Source organism: Dromiciops gliroides, chromosome 3 (genome assembly GCF_019393635.1).
Source record: "Dromiciops gliroides isolate mDroGli1 chromosome 3, mDroGli1.pri, whole genome shotgun sequence".
NCBI classification, from domain to species: Eukaryota; Metazoa; Chordata; class Mammalia; order Microbiotheria; family Microbiotheriidae; genus Dromiciops; species Dromiciops gliroides.
Window position 1 is genome coordinate 9,131,924 of NC_057863.1, and position 22,515 is coordinate 9,154,438.

The 22,515-nt window shown below is 42.9% G+C and overlaps 1 protein-coding gene across 1 annotated transcript in view; it reads right to left on the reverse strand.

The window, feature by feature from the left end:
- Nucleotides 1–22,515, reverse strand: part of LOC122745349 (LIM domain containing preferred translocation partner in lipoma) — a 684,962-nt gene that overhangs the window by 363,087 nt on the left and 299,360 nt on the right. The gene's annotated exons all lie outside the window — the stretch shown is intronic.

Here is a 22,515-nt window from a genome sequence, read left to right on the forward strand (position 1 = left end):
GGACAAAAGAAAGGCAAAAACACAATCCCTGCCCTCAAGACACACATAGCCATAGAGAAGAGACAACCTATACTTACAAAATGTATACAAAGTAGGTGTAAAAGGTATCATAAAGAAATGAGCGATCAGAGCAGAGCTAGATCAGAGATGCAGGGTCAGTGACTGGAATGTGGAGAGCCTTCCAAGACTCTCTCAGTTCTGACTCCATCTTGGTTCCAATGGGCAGAACCCCACTACTGCAAGGGCAGGGCCCCGTTACTGTATGGTCACTCTTGCTCTCTGGGACAACCTCTCAGGAGCCATGCCATTCATCTGTTCACATGTGATAATTAAGATGCCACATTATTCTTTCCTTATTTCTTAACTTTACTAGGGAGAGATTTTTCCCTGTCAAGATTTTTAAAAATTTTGCTTGATAATTTTCAGATGTTTTCAAATTTCTTTTTCTCTTATTTTATATGACACAGTTATATTTAACTCACAATCTACATAAGTTTGTGTTTTCTAAATTCTTTTTTGTTACATATTTGCAAGTCCTTGTTATATTCAAGAAGAACAAAGATCAGCATAATGGACTACTTTTTTACATTTCAATCTTAAAATATAAATTCAAGTGTTAAAAACAATAGCATGATAAGCTCATTTTACCATTTAAAAAGATACTGCTAAATTTCTGACAACTGGGGAAAAAAACATTTTTTTTCAATTTGACAATCTAGAGGAGGGTTTTTTTTTCCCTTTTTAAATACATACTATTATATACCAAAATATTCATAGCAGAATTTTCATTGTAGCAAAGAAAGTCGGTGCTCATCAAATGGAGAAGGACCTACCAAATTGTGATCTGTGTAGATAAATCAACAAGCAATTATTAAGCACCTTCAGTTATCGGACCCTGTGACAGCTATTGGATAATAAAAACAGCACAAATTGAACCACCTCTGCTCTTCATGGAACACCAATGCTCTGGAAGAAACAGCAGAAGGGGGAAAAACAAAGAGAGGCAGAAATCTCTGTAGGTACTGCTGCCTAGTAAGCATGCAGAAGCACTACGATATGGACAATAATCAACACAATACAGGAAAAATGAGGCTAAAAGGCAGCCATTTTCTGATTAATGGTAATGAACAATATCAGGTTGAAGAGGAAAGATGATCCCAAAACTGTCCTTCCAGTAGAGGGAGGGAGGACTATGTAGAAAATGGTAACACTCTCTTATGTGGTGATGATGTCAGGGGTTTTATTAATTATTTTCCTTTACAGTAAGAGACACTTACTTCAGGGTAAAGGAATAATAAGATGGGAAGGGCCCCTCTGGTCATGATCATAGCATAGAAGAAAAAAAAATCAAAACACAAAAACAAGCATTTAAAAAGTGAGAATCAATAGAACTCTGTTCTCCATTTAAAATGTCTGTGCATTGCACATGTAGTTTTTGTTTGGTTGGGTTTTTTTATATGTTGTTTCTATCATTAGAATGTGGGCACTTTGAAGTCAGGACCCATGTTTTTGAGTTTCCGTCCCCATCACTTAGCACAATGCCTGGCACATAATAAATGTTTAAATAAATAAAAATGTTTATTAACTGACTGACTTTCAAAAATAAAAACTGTGAACTGTAAGGAAAGAATGCCCACATTGTCTCCACTAGGCCAAGAAGAGCTCAATGTTCTACTGCTGATGAAGACAGAGGAGGGACTAATTCTGTCCTGACAGGTGACCCTGTGTCTCCAATAGAAGGAGACATTTGTTAAAATGCATGCAAAGGCACTCAATATTTTCATCTTTCTTCATCCTCCAAGAAATCTTAATGGCTTTTTGTTTTGATATTTATTGCATGTACTGGAAAGAGATTCTACAAATTCCTCATCTCCCCATGAAGCCCTGTGTAACTATCTTGCTGCTGCTGACTCGAATCTGCAAAAAGCAAAATTGATGTAAACACGGCCCCATTAAAACAGCAGTCAAGAGAAGGCCTCTTTGTAAAGCAGAGTGTGCTCCTGGGGCATTCTAATGCCCTACTCAGCACACCTTCAGTCATCCCCCCAGAGGAAGGCCAACATAAAACCACCTCCTTGGGCATCCTCTTCCCACAACCTTCCCTTCAGTTCACTGCTCTGAACTTCAAGCTCACATCCAGCACCTTTGTTTGAGATGTTAGGGAAGATTTGAGGAGGTGTGTTGTTCAGTCATTTCAGTCACGTCTGACTCTTTGTGACCCCACTCAGGCTTTTTTTGGCAAAGATACCGGCCAAATGGTTGGCCATTTTCTTCTGTAACTCATTTTACAGATGAGGAAACTGAGGCAAAGAGGGTGAAGTGACTTGCCCAGGGTCACACAGCTAGGAAGTGTCTAAGGCTGGATTTGAACTCACAAAGATGAGTCTTCTTGACTCCAGGCCCAGAGCTATTAGTAATAACAACTACAACTAGCATGTACATAGTACTTTAAGGGTTGTGAAGTGCTTTACAAATGCTCTCTCATTTGGACCTGACAACAACCCTGGGAGGTAGGTACTATGATGATGCCCATTTTATAGATAAGGAAACTGAAGCAGAGAGCGAGTGACTTGACCAGTCCCACAGCCAAGAAATGTCTGAGGCAGAATTTGAATTCGTCTTCCTGCCTCCCAGCAATGTGCTCAATTCACTGAACCACCTGACTGCCTTTCTCAGGTATAGATAAAGAGCTCTCTCCAGCATGCTCGCTTGCTCGCTCTTGTGCGCACGCTCTCGCTCTCTCTCTACACACACACACACACACAATGTAAAAAAGAGATACACAGGGCTTAGCCCGGTGCATGGCACATAGTAGGTGCCTAGGAAGTGTTGATTGACCAAAGCACAATACCTGGAAGTCACTATTTGCTAAATAAATGCTTGTTCGTTGAGTGATTGTTAATTAGAACAACTTCACAGCCCAGACAGAGCACAAAACCAGAGATGGATCCTTACACTATTTGTGCCTGATTATAAAGCCACGGGATTTGACAATGATGGCCTCTCAGTGCCTCGAGACAGCTTACCAGGATGACAAGCTCCCCTCCATCCCCACTTTGTCCAGTTGGAATTTATTCTGCCCAGGTGTACCCTCTGCCTTCCCTGAGAAAACAGTAAGGTCCTTGGGAAGGGATATTGATTCATTCCTTGTACTTTTACCCCCAGTGTCTAACAGTGACTAGCACACAGTAGGTGTTTAATAAATCTAGGATTATTGATTCAATAGGCATTGGTCAAGAGAGTTTCTTCCAAGAGTCTCTCCCTATATCATCAGTTGTGAAAAAAATAGCTATAAAAAAAAAAAAAAGAAAAAGAAAGACTGGATAAGCCTGTGGAGCATGGCAAGATAGACATCACCACAACCATTGAGACTGGAAATGCTTCAGAGGGGGTTACAGCAGAAGGAGGCTGTCACTGCTCAGGGCAGACTGGACAGCACCAGGTCCTTCCCAACTCGGGACTCTGGGATCCACCCTTCTACACTGTTTCTCGGCCTTCAGAGGATGTAACCTTCCTGGGGCACATCCATCTTCATGTTTGGGGAAGGCCTTGCTGTGCAGCTCGAGCCGACTTCTGTTCAGCTTCATTCTATCAGACTGTCCTTCCAATCCTACCCAATCGAAGTCCATTTTTCTATTAAGAACCTGCCATATCCAAGGCCATGGGCTGAGAACTGGGGATGCGCAGCATCTGAAATCTCACGGTTCCTCCTCAAACGTCGGCTCTGCTCGGTGTACACGGCCCTCGAACAGAGATGTTTTTCTCTCCCAACGCGGTTCAGCCGAGTAGGGCAACCACGCTTCTAATCAAGGGCCTGAACTGTCCTTCATCCTGGTTTTGCTATTTACTATGTGTGGGAACTGAAAAAAAAGCCTGATGGTTTCTTACGTCTCTTCCAGCTTTCAGTCAATGATTCCATAGGAGACCATTGGAGGGTCTTGTCACTGCCTCATAAACGTATCAATCTTGTCCTTTGGGGCTGTGTTTTTTCCCTGGTTCTCTGGTTCCTCTCCCTCTCTCTCCACATCTATCTGAATGCTTTGTCATTCAGTCCTTTTCAGTTAGGCTCAACTCTTTGTGACCCTTCCCCACCTTGGTGTTTTCTTGGCAAAGATACTGGAGTGGTTTGCTATTTCCTTCTCCAGGTCATTTTACAGATGAGGAAACTGAGGTAAACAGGGTAAAGTGACTTGCCCAAGGAAACATAGCTAGTAAGTATCTGAGGTCAAATTTCAACTCAGATCTGCCTGACTCCAAGCTTGGTGCACTACCCACTACACCATCTAGCCACCCGAAAATCCAAATCCTGCCCACCTTTAACTTCACACTTTTCTTTGACTTCCTCATTAATTCTGTGTTGGGTTTGGAAGCACCCAGGGCTTATGCCACCCAACTGAATAATCTTCTAATTTACTGTGTGATTATCATGTATACGTTTTTTGTTTGTTTGTTTGTTTCTGGTGAGGCAATTGGGGTTAAGTGACTTGCCCAGGGTCACACAGCTAGTAAGTGTTAAGTGTCTAAGGCTGGATTTGAACTCAAGTACTCCTGACTCCAGGGCTGGTGCTCTATCCACTGCACCACCTAGCTGCCCCCTAGTGCTTTATTCAATGAGCTACCAGCTGCCTCTGAGGCCATCATCTAATCTATAAAAGGAATCCCCATTATGACCCCATATCTGATAAACACCTGCTATCCACATTTAAATACCCCACCTTTGGCATCTGCCAGTGGTGCCCAAAGAAAAGGCTTGTCCATGGGGGACAAGTTCTCCCCCGAGAACCTTCTTTTGGTGCCTTGTCTTGGCCCACAGCTGAGGCTGACTTCTCAAAGATGACACAACAGCATCAGCTTAGCCTGACCACTGAGTGTGTGGGACAAGGCTCGCTCCCCAGGGTACTGACCACAAGGCAGTGTTGCTCTCGGCTCTGACAGTACCCTCAGGTGGTCACACTTGGGCCTTAGGGGAATTGGAGTCTCCTGGAGAGGGAGAGAGGGAAGGAGAACTTCCAAGGAGGAAGTGGGATGGCTTTGCAGTCTTAATAATGAAGAGTGTCAGGGGAGGAATGCCCTGTTTGGGAGGTAGAGACTGCTATTTTAAAGGCCTTTCCCCATCACTTCAATGTCACCAGATGCTCAAGCTCAGGGGAGATAATCAAGAGATGGAAAACATTTGTCAAGGACCCAGATCATTTCAAACTGTTACAGAGAAAAGGAGATGTTTGCCACGATTTTCTCCTACTGTTTCCTCCTAAGGACTTTCAGATAAGGCCTAAAAGTATGATTTGGATTCTTGCACCTGATCCTGCCTGTATCTTGGTCTGCCATCCCTCATCCCTATCTTTACCCTTCTGCACTCACCAGCTTCTGGTCACCCAAGCATGGCCAATGTCAACACATCATATAGCTGAGAGATGCTGTGTCTCTAAGAAGGGACTATCAGCGGGCACCCCTCGGATACATTACTTGTCTTCATTCTCATAACACTGTATTATTCTCTGCTTTAAAAGAATCACTGGTTGGGCAGGAGACAGGCCATAGTATAACACCTGTTTCAAACAGCTCCTAGGAGGAAAGGTGGCCACTCCCTGGCTCCTTCTGATGCTCGTAGGAGGGTCATTCCTGTGAGGCAAAGAATGTGAGTGGGAAAGAACCTTGGAGAGCGACTCCACCAGTCTTACAGCATTTTATAGCTATGGAAAAAGGTCCAAAGAGGCCATTTGCAGTCACAGAGCAGGGTGGGACAGAGACCATGAGACAGAGTTTAGCCCCTGTCAAGTCCAGCTCAATGTTCTCTCCACCATGCCAAGATCATTAGGTCATATGCACTCTCTTGGCATTCGAGTCATTAAGATGAATTCTTTGGTTGAAATAACAGATGGATAAAGGCAACTGGAGGCACAGTGACTTGAACACCAAATCTGGAGTCAGGAAAATCTCAATTCAAATCTGGCCTCAGAAACTTACTAGCTGTGTGACCTTGGGTAAGCCACTTCACCTGTTGGCCTCTGTTCTTTTTAACTATTAAATGGGGATCCTAACAGTGCCTAGCTCCACGGGTGGCTATGAGGATCAAATGAGATCCTATTTGTAAGCATTTAGCACAGTGTCTGGCACATAGAAGGGGCCAAATAAAGCATAGCTGTTATTAGTAATAAGCAATAATAATTATTGCTATAACCAGATTTTGTTTGTTTCTAAGATTTAGCATTTTGCCTGGAATATTCTCCCTCCTCACCTCCACTTCAGAAAATCTCCAGCTTCTTTCAAGATGTGGACATGTTCCTCAGGAAGGTGAGCCCCAAGTTGCTTGTGAAACCCCCCAAACATTACCTTGCATTCTAAAAGACCCTCATAACTATGATCACTTTAAGCCCAGAGACGATATAATGACATAAGGTATATAATATATAAGGTATATAATGATATAAGGACCCCACGGTTCCTACCTCTTCAGTTTTAGGAGTTTGATACAAAAAGTTATGTCATGTCACAATTACTCTAAGCCCCCAGCTAGGAAAATACCTAACATTTAGACTGAGGCTGGACTCTCTGCATAAATTTACATTTATATCTACATCTCGTTAACCCAAGCTCTCTTTGTGGTTGAGGGTAAATTCAGATTTCCTGGAAACCTTTGCATAATGAAAAAGCAAACTATATTATAGTGTCTGTAGACAGTGGGACACTGGGAAGGGAAATCAGAGAAGGAAAACTTACCTTTTCACATACATCTCCCTTAGTCCTTGAGCAGGGGAGCACATTGGTGGCATTAGCCAAAGTCTTTTCCTCTGGCATGCCTACCATGCTGGTGCTGCTTCTCAATCTCTCCTTTCTCTGCCTCAGCTCACGCCTGCCTTCTCCGGGGCTATGGATGGTGAGTTCGGTTCTATGTGGCCCAATCTTGTCTTTCACCTTCCAGGCCTCAGAATCTCTCTCTCTCTACATTGGAGATAGCGCCTGCCTTTCATACGAATCCCTCTGGGTGTGACCAAGGCCATCATACAAAGGTTCAGATTGTTGCAAGAAGGTATAGAGGACCTGTTCCAACTTGGATCTAATTGATTCATTAAAAAAACATGTTCTTACCTAACAGAGGTAACTCTTTTCAAGAGGGAGGGATAATCAATGGAGCCCCACTGTTACAGCTACTGTGCACCTACCCATATAAGTACTTCTTGTCTCCTAAGTGGGAATGTTGGTCCTTGAGGGCAAAGACTCGGTTTGTTTGTGCCTGCCTGCACAGGGCTTCACACAATCCCTGGCACATTCGCAGATGCTTAATAAGTGCTTAGGAATGACTAAAAGCACCAAAGTGTGATTACTCCCTCCATATTACCACTTGTAACCTCTGTGATCAGAAGCAAGTCATTCACTCCCTCAAAGATTATGCAAAGGTCATGAGGAGGAGTAAACACAGCTAGTCTAAGAGGCAGCTTTGAACCTGAGTCTTCCTGATTCCAAGCCATCCACTCTTAAACTAAGAGATAGTACCTCAACCTTCCATATGGGAGTGCTGAGATACAGAAACTTTAGTAATCCCCACCTCACATCTACGCTGGCAGCACCATGTTGTGTATATACTAGGCAGGGATTAAAAGATTGTTGAACTCGGGGGCAGCTAGGTGGCACAGTGGATAAAGCACTGGCTCTGGATTCAGGAGAACCTGAGTTCAAATTTGGCTCAGATACTTGACACTTACTAGCTGTGTGACCCTGGGCAGGTCACTTAACCCTCATTGCCCCGCAAAAAAAACAAAACAAAACAAAAACAAAAACAAAAAAAGATTGTTGAACTCAATGGAAGGTCATATAGGTAGGACGTGAAAGAGCTAGGATTCACATCCAAGAGGCCTGATTCCGAACCCATGGATTTTAGTACTACACCAACCAGGTATTACAGAGATATCTGGGATGTCACTGGAAGGTTTGGGGTTCAGTCTTCCCACCTCCACCACATGTCCCAAATTGCTATGTGTTTACTTTGCATTTACTTTCCCTTTATTTATACTTGAACAGGTTGTACCTTTCTCCCAGGAGAATGGAAGCTTGTTGAACCCAGGAGTCTGGGGTTTGTATTTACAGCATCTAGCACAAGGCAGACCCTTAATAAATGCTCACTGGCCAGAACTGCAATTTGTATTTATCAGAGTTTATGGTTCATCATGTTCATTGGGAGGGTCTGAACCCCCTTTCATTCTCACAACAAGGATGATGTTGTCAGACAGAGATGACTTACTGAACACAGTGAGGAAATAGTCCATTTCTATTTTGGCATCTTACTCAAGCACAGACTTTCTGAGGAGTCAGCACTTACTACGAGTCAGGCACTGAGCTAAGCACCGGGATACAAAGGAAGGCAAAAAATAGTCCAGACCAGCAAGGAACTTTCTACTGGGGGAAGACAACATGCAAATAATTATGGGCAAAATTTATTATCTGGTTAGTAAGCATAATTGGTTTAACAAAGAAGCTGCATTCTTCCCACCCCATGGCCAAGGGGCTCCCAATGTCCTGGCAGTTCTTTGTTTCTCTCCATCCCCACAGAGCAATAGCTTAGAATCCTCTGCTGACCCCACTGAGGACCAGGGTTGCTCCAAGCATCATAGTTCCCCGTTATGACTATTTTCCTCACTTTATTACTGAGGGGCATCATGGATTATTATTATTTTTTTTTTTTGGTGAGGCAATTGGGGTTAAGTGACTTGCTTAGGGTCACACAGCTAGTAAGTGTTAAGTGTCTGAGGCCGGATTTGAACTCAGGTCCTCCTGACTTCAGAGCCAGTGCTCTATCCACTGCTCCACCTAGCTGCCCCCATGGATTATTTTTAATCCCTACTCCAGCTACAGATGTTTCAAGACTCAATCAGACTTTGCTTCACCACCAAGGTGTACAAGGCCCCTGATATTCCTATTCTCTAACCACCTTGCTGGCAGGTCCCATCACTTTGCCTCCAATGGTTACCCTCCAAGCCAACCATGCTGCCTAGCTGGGGTACAGAGTTCTGGCTGATGCCTGGGAGCAGATGGTATCCAGTGAGTCAGGAACTAAATACTTCTCCTGTTTAGGGGAAATGATTTTTGAGTAATAATCAAAAGAAATGCAGAAAAACAGTCAGTTGACTTTAACAAGCCATGACAGAAAGTGAGTGTTAAAAGTGACATGTTTTTCAAACTTCAAAGAGTTGGCTGGGGCCGATCCGGGGGTGTTGTGGGGATATTTGAACAAGGTTACAGCTGTAGCATCTCTGAGCCAGATGATTGCCTTTTTACTGGCTAGGGGAAAAAAATAAATTAATACTATCTTCCAGAAGATGGATATGAGAAGGAAAAGAAGAAACAAAAACAAAGAAAACTCATGAATTATTATTTCATTGCCGCTTTTGTTTTGTAAAGAGAAGTGACAACATTTCTCTCACTTAATTTAATTCTCTCAGAAAAACCACTTCGCTACTTCCCTGTACTTATCATTCACCTGATGGAAAAAATTCTACTATTTTTACAATTTTCCCCTTTTCCATTTTAAAGGCTTTGACACGACTTAAGCTATTTCACAAAAGATTGGCTGTCCCAAACAAGCCGGGAAAACTAATGATGCGAGATGTTCCATGATACAGAGGGACCCCTCCCTCTTTCTTTGGTACTTGGGTGGGGGAAGTAGAAATTATTCTGTAGCTTAGAGCTTCCCTTGGACTTTCCAAAAATGATTAGACTGATTTTAATCAGCAGCGCTTCACTTCTCACCCTTAGCCAGCTAATAATAATAATAACAACAATAGTAACAACATTTCTATAGCCCATTAAGGTTTACAAAATGTTTCACAAGTATCATCTCATTTGGGCTGAGAAGACAAATTCAAATAGAAGTTATAACAATTTGATGAATCTGTACATATTTGTTAAGCACTTGCTATAAGCCAGGCACTATGCTAGGCACTAAAGATACAAGGACAAGAACAAAACAAGCTCTACTCTCAATAAGCATGCATTGATATGGGAGAGACAATGGGGACACAAAAAAAAACAGGGTGTCCCAAAAGTCTTGGGGCATTTTTAGGCTTTTGTAGCTTACACAAAAACTATACACGCACACACACTCTGTATTTAAAAGCAAGGAAGGGTGGATCAGAAAAGGCTTATCATGTGAAAGATAGCGTCTGTTTCACCGCAAAGGAAATGAAGGACTATGGAAGATGAAGTAAGGATGAAGGGCAGACTTCTCTGAGTCTCATATTTTCTAATCTGTGAAATGGGGATATTGATACCCATAGTTCCCACTTCCAAGAGTTGTGGCATTCAAATGAGCTAATGCCAAGAATTAAAAGTAGTAAATCTTAAAGCACTATAGATTTTTTAACTATATGATTATCATTGTCTGTTCTTAATATTGCTGTAAGCATTTCTCACACACACACACACACACACACACACACCCACACACCACTACTACCACCACTACCAACATCAACAACAAAGAAAAAAATTCCATGCAAATTTATAGGTGCTCTTTTTTTTTTTTTAAGGAAAACTAAAATCGTCTCTACACACTTAATACTTTGAATACTTCGCTTCCTTGATTTTGTCTGCAAAATTTCTACATCTGGGCACAAGGAACCAACTTTGACCATCAGTTGTTCAGAGTTGGTGCAATGGTGGAGGAAAAAGAGGCATGTCTTCAGTTCCCACTCTGTATCAAATAGCCAAATGTTCATTCTATTTCATGGGGACAAGTGGGAGAAAAAACACTGGAGAAAATGCTTGAATATTTGGCTGGCAAAGATACAAGAAATCTGCTCTTTGAGACAGGCACAAATGGGAAATTCAGTAGTGCGATTTCCAGACTCCCAGGTAGGGGGCATGGAATTAATTACCACCGTTTGGGGTTGAGAACCGAGTCTGGCTATGGAAAGAACCATCCCTCCAGTCTTGGAAAGAGGGCAGAGCACTTCCTTCATCTTCCTAGGACTCTCTCTCCATCCGAAGCAGGAACGGCAGATATACCAGAACAGCAGAGGACCTTAGCTCTCATGATTCTGCCTCCTCAATGATTAGATCAGGAGTAAGGATCCCTGGAGGTGGAGCCAGAATGTGTTCCACAGGCTTTCTGACCCAACCTTTCACTTCACAACTGAGGAAACTGAGGTCTGTGCCCAGGCTACACAACTGATAGGTGGTTGAGGAGGGCATCTAAGTTGCCTGATCCATCACGCAGCCTCCCCGCTGGGAGTCAGACTGCTCTGAGCTCATGGAAAGATGATGACTGTGGTGGTGGTGGTGGCATTTAGCTCTCAGTGTTTATGTCACCTTATAGTTATTATTTTATTTACGTATCACAATTTGCTCGAGTCAATGATGCCATAATGATGGATGTGTCTAGTTCACAGATAACTAGCCTGAGGATCAGTTACCCAGAGCCACACAGACAGTCAGAACCAGAGTGAGGATTTGAAGATGGTTCTTCTCTACTCCAAGTCCAACAATCTAGGGGCTGTGGTATTTTTCATCTGTCTAGAGAAACTTGTTATCTAATTCTCTATACTTATGACATCAGGGGTTAACCATCCAGAGGTGGCCATTGAGAAAGTCACATAGTCAGATGCCAGCCAAGCTCCACTGGTCTGTTTAATTTGTACCATGATGACAACAATGAGGAAATTATTCGATGTGGTAATTTAGGTGCTGGGAGGGAGGGAGGTGCTGGGCCTAAGGCAGGAAGACTTTGCCTTGAAATCCAGCATCAGACAAGTGGTCACTATGTGACCCTGGGGCATCCCTTCTGTCTCAATGTCCTCATCTGAAAATGAGAATAATAATAGCACCTACCAGGCAAAGTTGTTGTGCTAATCAAACAAATTAATGTTTGCAAAGTGCTTCACAAACCACAAAGAGCTGGAGAAGTGCAGTATTGTTATCATTATCATTCCCCATTTTACAGGTCATAGAATAATGCACTTAAGGAAATGACCTGAACAATAATCTTGCCCAATACTATCATTGGAAATAAAGGGAAATTGAGACTGCCAGTTAAAAAGACTTGCCCAAAGTCACATAGTGAACCAAAGGCAGGAGTGAGTTAGGTTAAGGACCAAGGACATGTGGGTAACAGCTACATTCTGGCAAAAAGAAAAAAAAATGGTACCAGAGATACCCTGAGTGTCAGTTCATAGTTCCGCTGGCCAAGGGGAAATAGCATGACCCTCAGAAGAGGCCCTGTAATTCAGTTTCCGGTGTCAGTTCTTTGATAAGTTATTGATGTGACTTAAAAGCATGATATACAATGTCATGGAAGGACACATGTCCGGAGGTCTGGGCCCAGATTCTGCCTCTAACACTAACTTCTAGAGTATTTGTGTGCAAGGCTCTGGACTCCTCTGGAGTGAAGTTTCCTCCTCTTAAAAACAAGGGTAAAAAGGGCTTCCCAGTCTGCCTTGCAGCCTTGTCCTAAACAGGGAATGAGACCATGAGAGTGAAAGGACGTAAAATCTTTAGAGCAATACACACAGCACCTTTCTCAAGGACACTCCTATGGTACACAAATGGCTACCCATCCTAAGATAATGTCCAGTTATTCATTCTGTCTGAATCTCTACAGCTCACACCTGCCCTGGATAGTTCACAGCACTATGAAGGTGACCTGACATTCGATTCTTGGGGAAGCCAGGGGAGTGGCACTTCGGGCATGTCCTTTCATGATGGAAAACTGCCCTTTATAGACCTAGTGATGGAGGACAATCCTCTCATCTGGAAACCAACCCAGAGAAGTTCCAAGAGAACCATCACTAGCTTGGTAGCCAAGAGTTGGAACTCTCTCTTGGTCAATGCAACTTGCAAAGATTATTAATTAAGGCACAGAAGGGTTCAGTGGAAATTCACACACACACACACACACACACACACACACACACACACAACTAAGCTACTAGGAATGCAAAGATGAAGAGGAAACCATTTCTACCCTCAAAGGGTGTGTATTTTTCTGGGTGGAGGGTGGAATACATTTACAGAATACAGTAATAGAATACAGTTACAGACGGCATGCTAGGAACTTACAGTTCCCATGGGGATGGAATGGGGTGAAGTGGGGAGGGAGGGAACAACATATATACACATAAGAACATGCAAAGTAAGTACAAGGTAATTTTCTGATTGAGATCCAGGTTGTGACTCCCATCAACCTTGTCAATCACTGGCCACTGAAACACAGAAGGGGAGGAGCCAATGATAGCAGGCATCCCTGTCCTCTTTCAGTGTTGATCTTTGAGAGTCATCAAATGACTCAGCATTTCAGACCATCATGGACCCAGGCATCTGGAGCTCGACACCTAGCCTCACCCCCTCAATTCAGCCATGAGGAAATTAAGGCTCAGGGAGGTTAACTGATCCACTCAGTGTCATATAGGGAGTCTCAAGGTGGGCTCTGAACCCAATCATGTCCAGAACCAATGCTCTTTCCATTTCACCACATTGCCTCCTTCCACTCATTTGCAAATTGTTCCTATAAAGCAATCGGTCCAATCTAAGCAATCAAGGAAGTCCACTAAACAGTGCAGATAGAGGAACATAAGGAAGAAAACAAAGTTCCCGTTTGCTGCAGCTGGCCATCTGCAGAACTGCTGTACTGTGATTACTAAGGCCATAATTGGGCTAAGCCAGTAATAAAGAAGAAAGTGATTCAGTTCTCTATTAAGTGAGCAGCAAAAGCAACTTGGGAGTATCACTGCTCCTGCTTCTGACCTTCGTAAATGGCTTGAGGGAGAGCACCATGAGGATATAATGAAACTCAACTCTAAGTCATGAGGACTTACATCTTGGGGTTAAGAAATGGGGACTTTGGGCAGCCATGCATTATGATTCCCAGAGTTCTTTGGATTACATGCCAGGTCAAAACTTCCCCATCTAAAATCATCACTGATGAACTCTGAGTGCAGATGGAAGCAGGCTTATTTTACTTTATTTTTCTTGTTTTTTGTATATGGCTAATATGGAAATATGTGTTGCATGGCTTCACATATATAATCAATATAACATCGCCTGCCTTCTCAAGGGGCAAGGGATGTGTAGGAGGATGGGAAAGAATTTGGAACTCAAAATTTTAAAAATGAATGTTAATTTTTTTACATGTAATTGGGAAGTATTCAACAAAAATGCATTTATATATTTATATGTATATATGTATGTGTAATATATATGTATACACACATATACACACAAAGCCACTCATGCTTCATGACCCCAAGCCCCAGAATTCTCTGGGACTGATAAATTCTGACCTAGTCCTGCTAAGAGGTTATTCCTTGAAGATGGCTCTATGATACATGCAAGTACATAGATAGGAGGTGGCCATGTGATACAAAGGACAGAGAGCTAGGCCTTGGTTAGGAAGATCTGAATCCAAAGGTGGCTTCAGACAATTACTTGCTGCGTAGCCCTGGGAAAATCATTTAACCTGTTTGCCTCAGTTACCTCCCAGGGTTGTTACGAGGAGCAAATGAGATGATAATTGCACTGCTTAGCACAGCGCCCAGCACAGGGTAGACGCTATATAAATATGTTAGCTAACATCATTGTCATAATGAGAGAGAGAGTGAGAGATGAGCGTATAGAGGTATTTGTATATGTATCCTTAATTTCTGAACAATCTGAATTTTCCTGCATAGAGAATTAAATGTAAATAAGGAAGAACTCAGCCAGAAGAATAATCATCTTTATCAACCCTCAGTGACTTCTAGCCATCTGCATGATGGGAAGTAATGTCATGGATGTGCTTAAATTCCTCTTTTCTCCTCTTCAGGGAAGAGCTGAAATCAGTACCATCAGGTGGCTCGAGCTCCTGCCCAGGACCCAACAAAGCCCCAAATAGATGGGGTCCAGTTCAACATTTAGGCCCCATATCAGGCCCTAAGTGACATGTCCAATAGCCTCAGTTTCCCCAGCAGAGCCACAGGGACAGAGGGGAAGGAAAGTGTGGAAGATGCTGCCCCTGGAATTCCATGTCCCATCACAACAGATGGTTCTTCTTGAAGACAGTGTATCAAACATTCATTGGCTTGGGAATCTCCTCTACCAATGCCATCGATCAGTCACTCAACATTTATCCAGTCCTTACTGTGTGCCAGGTACTATGGTAAGTGCCAAGGACACTGAGAATCGGAAAAAGAAGACTCTTAAGATGAATTCAGGCTTCAACCAAATTGGAGAAGGCGATGAGGCTTTGATCTTTCCTGAAACATATTGGCTTAAACATGTAGAGCTGGAAGGGGCCCGAGAGTCTGTCTAACTCAACCCCCTCATTTTACTCATCAGGAAACTGAGATTCCGAAAGAAATGTCACCTCGCCATGAACACACCTGGTAAGTTTCAGAGGAAGGACTTAAATGGGAGGAAGGCAGAAAGGACAGAAGGAACGAGGAGGAGGGAAGAGACAGGTCACACAGCCAGTAAGGGGAAGAGCTGGAATTGGATCCATAACAATTTCTTCCAGATTCTGTCTCTGTTCTGATCCACTTTCCCATACTGCCTTTCCTTCTATTATCATAATCTTATAAGTGTGTGTCTGTGTATGCACACCTACTTTTCCTTCCACTTTGATCTGCCCTCTTCCTTTTTTAACAATCATGTAGGTAGAACAAGTCCAAAGTCTGTATGTGTGGGAAGATGCCCGAGGTCACCTTGGCGTCCCAGATGGTGGGATGCCATGACCTGGGTGGCACCTGTGGCTTTGTAAGTGCTTTTAGGGCTCTTTCCAGCATTCTGATACACAGCCAGGACCATAACTTTTTGGGATGCAGAGGATGAAACATTTCTACCACACTGCTTATTGAGAGTCATAACGTGATATAACGAAGCATTGAAGGTAGAGGTCAGTGCTGATCCTTCCAGAGAAAGCAGAACTTCTTCCCTCCCTGTGTTCCAGCAAGGCTGCTATCAGCTTTGGGAGAAGGACTTCTTCCGACTGGCCCAGATCATTCTGTACCTGCCTCTTCTGTTGCAGATTTGGTGGCAAGTTCCCATCAGGTTCCTAAGGCCATCCCTTCCTTTGCATAATCCCCGAACGCCAAGGACAAAACAACACGTTCTGAAAGCTGAGGACCCCTTGTGTTGCAGCCGCAGCAGGATGCATTCATTATTGACGTGTTTGTGACTTTGGATCCCGAGCTGGGTCTGTGTAAGCTGGGCTCTGCTCTTTGCACATCGCCATGGAAAAGAACCAGGTCTTGTGATGCAGGAGGAACTTGAGAGCCTGACAGTGAGGGGGCTCCATCCTCCTAGGCAATTCGGACACATCTAACGAGAGATGCCTGATGCTCACAGAGGTGAAAGGACCTACTTGGGCTCACAAAGAATTCAAAACCAGTGTTCCTGACTCCAAAACAAGCTGTCAGCCATGTCAGGCTGCCTCCAATGTTAAGCGGTCAAATATAAAATGAAATCTAAATATAAAATTGTCGCATTTCAAGATTTTGGTTTGATTTGTAGGAAGGTGGAGGATAACAGTTACTCCTGTTGTGTGGGATAAAAAACATCCCAGATCAGGGTGGCTAAGCAAATGCTTCCTGACTCCCTCCCTTGCGGGGGTTTCTTTCATTTTTTTCCTTTCCATATACTCCTAGGATTCAGCTCTCCTGAGTTCTGCATACACCACACTCTCCACATAATGTCTCCTCCTTGGAGACTCACAGCAACTCATGGAGGTAGATATTTTCAGATAGAATTATCCCTATTTCACAGGAATCTGAGGTTCAGAAAGCCAAATTTGCCAAGTACCAATAAATGGGGCCAGTGGTATTTGAACCCAGGAATCTCCAAAGCCTGGTGCTTTGTCTAAAACAGGACCTTTTTTAAATCATAAAAGTATTTTAAAAATAAATAAATATCTTTTAAAATTATTTTCTAGTTATATGTAGGGATAGTTTTCAACATTTATTTTTTATAAAATTTCTAGTTCCAAATTTTTCTCCCTCCCTCCCCAAGACAACACACTATCTGATATAGGCTATATATGTATAATCACATTAAACATATTTCTGCTTTAGTTATGCTGTGCAATAAGAATCAGAGCAAAAGGGAAAAACCTCAAAAAACAAAAACACACCCAAAAAATAGAAATAGTATGGTTCAATCTGCATCTAGATTCCACAGTTCTTTTTTTCTGGATTTGGAGAGCATTTTCCATCACGAGTCCTTAGGAACTATCTTAGAACATTGTATTGCTGAGAAGAGTCAAGTCTATCACAGTTCATCAACACACAATGCTGTTGATACTGTGTATAATGTTGTCCTGGTTCTGCTCATTTTACTCAGCATCAGTTCATATAAGTCCTTCCAGGTTTCTCTGAAATCCTCCTGCTCGTCATAAAAACAGGAATTCTTAACTTATGGATCATGAACTTATGAGGAGGGAGGAAACAAGAAAGAGAGGAAGAGAGAAAGAAAGGAGGGAGAGACAGAGGGAAAAAGAAAGATAGAGAGGAAGAGAGAAAAAGTAGAGAAAGAAAATGAGGAAGAGACAGAGAAAAAGACAGACAGAAAGGAAGAGAGAAAAAGTAGAAAGAAAGAAGGAGGGAGAGAGAGAAAAAGACAGAGACAAAGAAAGAGAGAGAAGGATGGAGAGGGAGAGACAGAGAGAAGGGTAGAGAAAAATAGAGATATTTATGTTTGGATGGATAAATGATAGATGAAAAACTATATTACAATACCCTTTAAAACCCTATTAATTTTATTTTATGCACTTAAACATATATTCCTCTGAAGAGGACTCCATAGAACTCACCAGACTTCCCAAGGAGTCCAGGAAATGAAAAAGATCAAGATCCCTCAACCTTTTAAAACATGGCTTCTTCCTGAAGAGGCGCGATCCCGCCATGGCTGACTTCTTAGATCTCCTGTATGGGTTTCCATAGCTCATCAAGACCATTTGGTGGTTCTTATAAAGTAGACAAGTAGTGAAAATAAAAATAGATTCACTCCATTTCCCAGTAGAAAGGATCATGTTCTCACAGCCTTAGAACTAGAATGAGAGCTGTGAGATCATATAGTCTAACCCACTCACTGTATACATGACAAAACTGAGGCAGAGAGAGAGTGACTTGGCCAAGGTCACACGGCTCATAAGAGATGCCATTGATCCAATTCCTGGACTCTTTTATTACAACAAGCTGCTGAAAAAGAATATGCCATTGCTGCTCTAAATCAGCCAGGGGCAGCTAGGGGCCAAAGGGGATTGAGCAGCAGGCCTGGCTGGAGTCAGGGGAACCTAAATGCGAATCTGGCCTTAGATACTTACTAGCTGTGTGACCCTGGGTAAGTCAATTAACCTTCTTTGTCTCAGTTTCTACATCTGTAAAATGAGCTGGAGAAAGAAATGTCAAATCACTCCAGTATCTTGGCCAAAAAAAAAAAAAAGCAAACAAATGGGGACACAGAGTCAGACATGATTGAAATGACTGAACAAAAACAACAACTCTAAATCCATCAATGAACAATCTACTAGTATTTATTAAGCCTCTATTCTGTTCTAGTCACTGTGCTAGGCACCAGGGATACAACCAAAAGTAAGTTTTATAAAGGAAGGTGATTATAGATGATGTCACTGAGAAACTTGTAGTTGGAAGAATGGGAAGGAGATACCATTTCCTCAATCATCATCAGCCATGCTTGCAGCCAAATCCTACCTGGTTAATCTAACTCAACCAACAAATATAAATTCGGTTGCTGCAATGGTGGGACTGGGACTCAGTAAGGCCTGAGTTCAAATCTCCCCTCAGACACTTATGAGCTAGGTCATCCCAGGAAAGTGATTTAACCTCTCTGACTCTCAGTTTCCTCATCTGTGAAATAGGGATAATAATATGTTTATTAGGAGGATAAATTGAGACAGGATGTGTCAAATGTTTCATGTGAAAGAAGCTCTTCACATGAATCTTTCCTGCCCTTCTCTAGATGCAGAAATGGGCTTGTCATTCAAGTGTGTGTGTGTGTGTGTGTGTGTGTGTGTGTGTGTGTGTGCGTGCGCGCATACACACACATGTATATGTATATGACTTTCATACAACTCTCTTGCAGTCCAGTAAAAGCCTATGGTCCCATTTGACAGAATCATATTTTTGAATGAATAAAGCATAAGGTTAAAAAAGGAAGCCCGTTTTACTGAAATATCCAACAAAAATGTAAAAACAGGAACAAAAATGGAAAGAATGGACTTCCGCTTAAGAGCCCTCACGGACTAGCGGCAAATGGGATACTTTCTCTGATTTCATCTTGCTTTCTCTTCTCCTCTCCTCAACCGCCTCTCTCCTCTTTCCTTCTCTTGTCCCTTAACTGAGTTCTTCCCCTTAGTCACCTCTTTCCCATCTTTCCCATCTTTCCCATCTTTCCCCCTTCCCTCTCTCTCCTCCCTCTGTCAAAATCCGGCTTCTAGTACTTATCAGGTGTGTGACCTTGAGTGACTCATTGCCCTCCCTCCCAAAGCGTTTTCACATAAGTCAAATGAAGAGATTGGATTATGGCTTTTCAGATCCCTCCCATATCTAAGTTGATGAGCTTTATCTCTGTCTCCATTTCTGTCTCTCTGTTTCTCTCTCTGTCTCTCTCTGTCTCTCTCTGTCTCCCTCTCCCTCTCTCTCCTCCTCTCCCTCTCCCTCTCCCTCTCCCTCTCCCGTTCTTTTTCCATTAAAAAAGGAAAAAATATGTCCAAGGGAAAGCACACCTTCCCATCATGCAGCATCAAGGGGTTCAAGAGAACAGCCCCTACAAACAAAACACTGCTACTTCTCACAGTCTGTGCATCCCTGAATAATTTCTCCTCTTCTCTGAACACTATCATCAGATGATTCATGCCTAAGAGTACAGGCCTTCTGACAGTCAGTCAGGGCCTATGGGGTCCTCCTGCCTGCCTGAACAACAACATGGCCAGCCACGCCACTGACCCACATGTGGAGGGCTTGAAGGACTAGATAATCCTAAAGGAATCTGTGACTGCCATGGTCACAAATAGACTGGCAAACTTTCCAGGGCTTGCTGACCCAGGGCCTCAGAGGCACCAAAAAAGGGGCCTGGCAAACATCAAAACTTTAGTCACTGCTCTGGTATGTTTCCATGGAAATCTGTCCTGGTAGGGAAATCTGACCACTCCAAGGCCACGCATTCTGGGCGTGCTGGAGGTCAGGACAACAAGGGCCTTGGGTGGATATTTTTGCTTGGAAGGGGAAAGGCCAAAATGGAAGTGGGGGTTGGGGGACATGGGGGGAAAGGGAACGTTTCCATGATCAAAAGTCTTTAGGCCACAGTGCCAGCCTATGCAAGGTGAAACACACTCAGAGGTGGGCACGGTCACATTAGGACACAGGGTATCAAGAAACTCTGGTGCAAGAGTAATGGGGATCATAAATCTAAAAGGGATTCCAGGGGATTTGTAACCCAACCTCCTCATTTTAATACCCCTCCTTTTTTATCTTTGGATTTTCTATAACATTTATTTCCTGATAAATCCTTGTGTGCTTCCCTGCCCACAGAGAAGGAAGGAAGGAAGGAAGGAAGGAAGGAAGGAAGGAAGGAAGGAAGGAAGGAAGGAAGGAAGGAAGGAAGGAAGGGAGGGAGAGAAGGTTCAACAGCACTAACCAACACACCAACCAAGTTTGGCGATGCAAACAGCACGCCACACGTAGAGTTTTCCCACCTCTACAATGAAAGGATGGCAATGGATTTTCTCCACCTTTCTGTGATGCCAAGTTTGTTCATTACAATTGCACTCATTCTATTTTCTTCATCAACGTCACTGTGCATCATGTTTTACGGGTTCTTACATCACTCTACATTGGTTCAGAAGTCTTCCCATATGTCTCTGAATTTTATATATTTGTCACTGCTTATTGCACAATATTCCATGTCAAAGGTATGCCAGTGTGTGTAGTCAGTCTATAACTGATTGGTGGCTAGCTTTTTATTTCCAATACTTATCTAGAAACAAAAAGCTTTTCAATGACTATTTTAATATATGGGACCATCCTTCCTTGTCCCAGTGTGTCTGTCTGTCTGTCTCTCTCAATGAGGGCTAAGTGACTTGCGCAGTCCAGGGTCACACACTGTCTCTGAATTCAGGGACAGTGCTTTATCCAATGCACCACCCAGCTGCCCCCTGGAACTCTCTTTTTTGTACATATTTTAACTCCCCATTATGATTACAATTCTGATCACAGGCCCACCTTCTTAGTTAAATAGCACCAACTAACACAATGACCCCCTGTAGGGGTCAACAGTAGTCCCCACCTATAGGTCTCCACATCTGACCAAGAAGAGGTGGGCTTCTACAATCATTTGTTCTTTGTGATTGAGATGGGTTATAACAATTCATAGGCATTTGCCAACCTCAATGTATTCTTGTCCTATATGTTCTTGTAGCATCGTGCCGATTAGATTGGACCTACCCTGACTGAAATGACACAGCATTTCATCATATGCTATCCTGTCTAAGTCATGACTTTAAAGATGTCTTGGTGGGGTGAGGTTGGGGTGTAGTGACCAACAGATCAAAGATGAATGTTTTGTTTTTGGGGGAAAATTAACACCAATGAAATCCCCCATTAAAACTAAAAAGAATTATGACCAAAAAGTAAGTCCCTACTATTTGTTAGGCCCTAGGAATACAGAGACAAAATTTTTTCTATGATCCAGAAAAATCCCTTTTTAAAATTTATTCCTAATCATGTTGGGGAGGTGGGGAAGGGAGGGAGGATGAACAAAGACAGATGAACAAAGCTAGACAGATAAAATATATAGAAATAGAGATACAAACAGATATAGCTGTTTGTTCATTTGTTCCTTTGCTTGCTTCTCCTTCTTTGTAAAAGGTAAAAGCAGACAGGATGCAACACCATCATGCTATCGATCATTTCCTACTACTCAGTATTTTCCGTTTGACAAAGATGAATTCTGGAAATTACCGCTCACTCTTGCCATCAGCGACCTTGCCCAAAACAAAGCAGGTACCATCAAAGAATGGGACGTCCCCACTAGAAAATATTGCTCCTCACCCACTAGCTCTTAGCAATCAGCTCTTTTCCAGACATGAGAATTACTCAGCAAACCCCTACCTCCCTAAATCTGGCCCACAGATGAAAATGCTTCTGAATAGGTGCTATTGACTATGAAGGATGAAAATTCTGGGACAGCATTCAGGGCCTGCAGCCTTGAGTATCCCTTCTGCTGACAGACCCCATTATCCTCATCCACTTAGCAGAAATTGAAAAGCAACTTTTGTGGGCAAAGAAAACAAGCAAAGGCAGATGGCTAAATACTACCCTAGGAAAATGAGAACCTCACACTGGTCAAAGACTCTTCCTGAATAACCAGCACTGGAGTCCAAACCAAACCAGGGTACACGGGAGTCCCAGGACACCAGGGTGCAGGATTGACAAACACCTGGCAGCAGAAGGGACTGGGAAGGAGGGGAAAGCGGGGCATCGGGTCTACAGTGAACTAGGAGACATTTGTGGGTTTGAAACACTCCCTTTGACTGTT